At 38.9% G+C, this 4,913-nt stretch overlaps 1 long non-coding RNA gene across 1 annotated transcript; it reads right to left on the bottom strand.

Moving 5' to 3' along the window:
• Window positions 1–3,037: 3,037 nt before the first annotated feature.
• LOC137074107 (uncharacterized) lies at window positions 3,038–3,711 on the bottom strand. The gene is made up of 4 exons (XR_010904914.1): window positions 3,641–3,711; window positions 3,504–3,561; window positions 3,334–3,439; window positions 3,038–3,257 (listed from the first exon to the last, which is right to left on the bottom strand). It is a non-coding gene; the product is annotated as an uncharacterized lncRNA (long non-coding RNA).
• Window positions 3,712–4,913: the final 1,202 nt, after the last annotated feature.

Raw genomic sequence — 4,913 nt, 5'->3', positions numbered from 1 at the left:
TACCCTGTGTAACAATGACATGGGGTAATGATTACAATGGGTTTAATCACAAACGCACTCACACGTATAGATGAAATACTGTATATTTACACTGTGCAAACCATTACACACACAAACAAAACTAAATGTAACTACAACTGCATAATAATAAATCAATGTGTATCTATAAAATTCTTCTTCCATACACATTGAAGTGTTTATCTTACATTCCTTTCCTTAAAGGGAAATATTGCTTTGTTATTTATGGTATTTGACCTTTATGTAACAGCATTGGATGGGAGAATGGGATTAGAATGTGACATAGGCCAAACTTGAACATATATCTCTTGGAACACTGTGACTCATATGTGTCACCATCACATGTGCTGCCTACGGAGAAATTTCTATTTTGGATGAATTGTGACATGTATTTTGCGGTATGAAAATCCTAGTCAATTGTTGAGACCATTATTGCATAGTTTGCATTGCAGAATTGTTTTCATTACAGTTAAGCAAGTGACAAAGGTATTGGGACACCCCTCCAAATTATTGAAATTCAAGTGTTCCAATCACTTCAATGGCCACAGGTGTATGAAATCAAGCACCTAAGCATGCAGACTGATTCTATTTGTGAAAGATTGAATCGCACTCAGGAACTCAGTGAATTCAAGAGTGGAATAATGGGTGCGTTTACATGCACACCAGTAAGCTGATAACTCAAAAAATCAGCTTATTGAAACAACCAGTTTTCCCCATTTACATGCAAACCAGTAAACTGACAATGCAAGTAAACTGCTTTTACATGACTTTATTAATAAACCGGGTTATTTCCTTGTAGTGGCGTCAAAAAATAATAATGTCCATATCTGACTCTGAGTTTTTCAAATGTTACGTAAGTTGTGATGTTAAATAAAGCGTGCACCGTGGCAGCGGGAGATTTGCGCCTCATATTCTCCCTCATGCAGTTCCAGATGCAGCGTTTTGACTGAACCTTTTCTAATTCTGCTGCTTGAGATGATAACACATCTTTACAATTTTCTGGGTCTTAAAAGAGTCCGTGTTTGTGATATATGTCCTTATTTCATGCTAAACGCTAGCTCGCTCTGTCTGGATGCATTTAAATCTGCTCTAAGTTTGTGTTTTTGTCACCTATCACACATGTGCACTTCAATAAGATGACTGAAAGCAGGTTAATGCGTTTACATGCAGTGCGGAATCAGGGTAAAAGGCAAAAAACTACCTGTGCCGACCGGTTTATGCTTACGCCGTTTATGACCTTACTCAGATAAAAGAAAACGGGTTACCGTGTTTACATGACCAATGTGTTCATTGTCAGCTTATTAGGCATAAACAACTTAAGAACGGGCATGTAAATGCACCCAAGGTTGACACCTGTGCAATAAGTGCATTTGTGAAATGACCTCACTTGTAAATATTCTATGGTCAACTGTAAGTGGTATTATAATGTTAGTGGAAGCAATTGGGAACAAAAGCAACTCAGCCACGTAAAATCTCAGAGCGGGGTCCGTGCTAAGGCACGTGGAGGGGGGATTATGGTGTGGGGTTGTGCTTGGCCCCCTAGTTCCAGTGAAAGGAACTCCTAATGCTTCAGCATACAAAGACAATTTTGGACAATTTCATGATCCCAGATTTGGTGGAACAGTTTGAAGATGGCCCCTTACTGTCCCAACATGGCTGTGCAACATTGCACAAAGCAAGTTCCATAAAGACATGGATGAGCAAGTTTAGTGGGGAGGAACTTGACTGGCCTCTCAACCTGACCTCAACCTGATAGAACAATTTGGGGATAAATAAGTGTGGAAACTGTGAGTCAGACCTACTCATCCAACATCAGTGCTTAATCTCATACATTTGCTTCTAGAAGTTATGAGAATGAGATTTTCTTTTTATTCTTTTTATAAATAAATAAAGATTGTACCATGACAATAGCAGTAAACAAGATTGTGTAGGTGATACATCTAAAATTTCTTTGTTCAAAATAAAAATTAACATTTAATAAAGTTGATATTGATATTTCTTGATAATTTGTGTGAAAATCAACCTTTTTATATATTTTAATTTAAATGAAATTAAATATTTTTTTAAAAGCTGAAATAAACAATAAACAATAATAAAATAAAATAAAACAACATTTTAAAAAAATAATTAAATGAAAAACTTAAACTAAATAAAAATTTGAAATGACTAACTTAAAGTTATACTGAAATACAAAAAAATTAAACTGTGATAGTAACAAAATAATGACAAAAGCACAAAACAAAAATCATAAAAAATACTAATAAAATTTAAGTAAAAAAAAAAAAGCTAATTCAAAATATGTGTGGCATTCCCCAGTAGTGGGAAACTTTGAAAAGAGATCAATTTAATGAACCCGACTACGCCACCCTGGTGGAGGACCAGGGAAATACTCCTAATAAGGACACAGGTAAGTTTTACCACCGAAGGCAAAGAAATGTCCAGAGAGACGTGAGTATCAATACAAAAAGAATTTGATTTTATTATACAATATTAAAATGTGCTGTTCTGGGGACATGCCCAAAAACACAATTCTCCAGGACCAGGGGTTTCAGGAACGAGGCAGGCCGGCTGCTACTCAGGATGGTTATGCAAACCCACCTCAACCTTACACTGCATTGGCACCACACGCACACCTTCAAGCAGTTGTGTCGGTACACACACACACACACACACACACACATACAGCACACTGTGAAACACGCCACTGAATGGACGCAGCTAGCCTTCCCCTTTCCCCACTTCAAGTCCACACTGGCTCCTGGAGAAAGAGGAAACGTTAGCAAGAAGCACAACAAAATTTACACAAATAACACTAAATAATAAAGGAAAACCGAAACAAAATAATTACAGATACGGTGCACCAGGATGGCACCAGCAAGACAATGAATAAAATTTAAAACAATGGTACAATTCAATAACAAACTGTATAATACACTGCAAAGAATCGTAGTAGATAATCTGGAACTAAAAAGAATCAAAACCAAAAATCAACAAACAAAAGAAATATCCAAAAAAGAAGAAATAAAATAACGAATTAACAAAAATCAAACAGAGTATTGGATAGCCCCGCGAACACAAGCTCGTACATGGACAGCCACGGACGGCCTTAATCAGCAACGCTGTCCATATCAGCGCTGAGACACAGGAACAAAGTATGAAGATAACCACAAACAAAACAGCAGCGGCGTTACGGATAGCGGCTAGAAAGGGGAATTTAACGTTGATTTCTGATCCTCATTCTACAATTGGCAAACAAATCAGAGTGTTAGACTAGATTCACCCAACTGCAATGTGAGAAAGGGAAGACATACTTACAATCAGGTTAGATAAAACACCTAACGCAACATTGTATGGTTACTCATTACCAGCACAGTGCATCAGTCCATCGACCAGCCTTTACAAACTTGCCATTGTCGCTATGCTGAAAGCAATACAAAATAAATACCACACAAGTGATCAGAAGATTGAAGATGAGCAAAACATACCCGAGCGAACTCCGCCATCACTCGCCACAGTGTGGACAGTGCAGCCACCAGCACTGCTCTAAACCATAAAAAAATGCATATTGTCACGTAGCACAGCCTTAAGCAGTTCACATTACACCATCTGCAGCCCAACATACCTGTATACCAATGGGACCAGAAAAGGAAATGCCACGGGGAAGCTGAGAACCCGGAATCAACAGGGCCGTACAAGACCCGCCAAAATAAGGGTCCTTAAATACTTTGGCTGCTTAAGTCTCATTGGTTTACCCACCATACTTAAGCAAGCCAATAGCAATTAACTTATCCTGCCACATATGCATAATAACTTTACTAATATATAAGTAATAATAAAATCAAAATAAACACCATCCACAGAAACAAGCTGTTGAATGATCAGATCAAAATTCTCTCTTACTGATTTCAGAATGAGATTCAGGAAAGCACAGGACTGGGATTGAGAATCTGGAATGATAGATGACAGGAAGAGGCAGATAGAAACGCAGAGACATAGAGACAGTGTGTTGGAACTGACAGTGTTTGTGGGACATTGAAAAAGAACCAGACACCGAATAGACAAGCAAAGATGAAAAAGGATGGGTCGGGACGAGAATGCAAAAATGTACCGGGCTCAAGTAGAAGGAAGCCGGTGACATAGCGAGAGAGAGAACGAGTGAGAAAGCGATCCGGGAAGACAGCGAGAGCAGGCGTCAGGCTTCTGGGTAATCTGGGTTATGAAGAGAGACAGCGCAGACAGCAGAATCAATGGACCTGTCTGTGTGTGCGAGAATGGAGCCCTGGTTCTATACCTAGCCAGCCCCAGTCGTCCTGGAGCTCAGTAAACCAGACAGAGCACGCAAACTCATCTCCTCCCAGAGACCAGGGCTACTCACAGGGGGCATCAGAGGGTGGAGAGGAGGTCCCACGGAACAGTAAATCAGCCAGAGCTGTCGCTAATACTTAGCACGGCAATATGTTCCAATACATCCCAGTCAAGGGCACAGAGGCGAGCTGACCCTTTGAAGTGGGGTGAAGAAAGAGAGAGCTCCAAAGAACAGGAGCAATTGAACCAGGAGGGGAAAAAATGCAAGAATAAGAACCACAGTGCAAGAGAGTGAGTTGGTGTTCAGGAGAAAATGCAAAATGGAGCAAGATTCAGCAGAATATGGAAGCAGCACAACTATAATGGTACACAAATAACCACTTTGGTGCTTTTAAAGCATTAGAGGCACTATAAAATAAGCTACATAACAAAACTAATGACTATATTGAATGTAAAGTCAGTAAAATGCAAGCTTCAAAAACAACAAATATGTGTTCAGTTGACCTATATGAATTATAAAAATAAATAAAAATAAATTTAAAAAAAACCTCTAAGCTCAAAATATTCTAAGCTCATGGCTTAAAACCTCC

Source organism: Pseudorasbora parva, chromosome 4 (genome assembly GCF_024679245.1).
Source record: "Pseudorasbora parva isolate DD20220531a chromosome 4, ASM2467924v1, whole genome shotgun sequence".
NCBI classification, from domain to species: Eukaryota; Metazoa; Chordata; class Actinopteri; order Cypriniformes; family Gobionidae; genus Pseudorasbora; species Pseudorasbora parva.
This window is presented reverse-complemented; position numbering and strand designations above follow the sequence as displayed.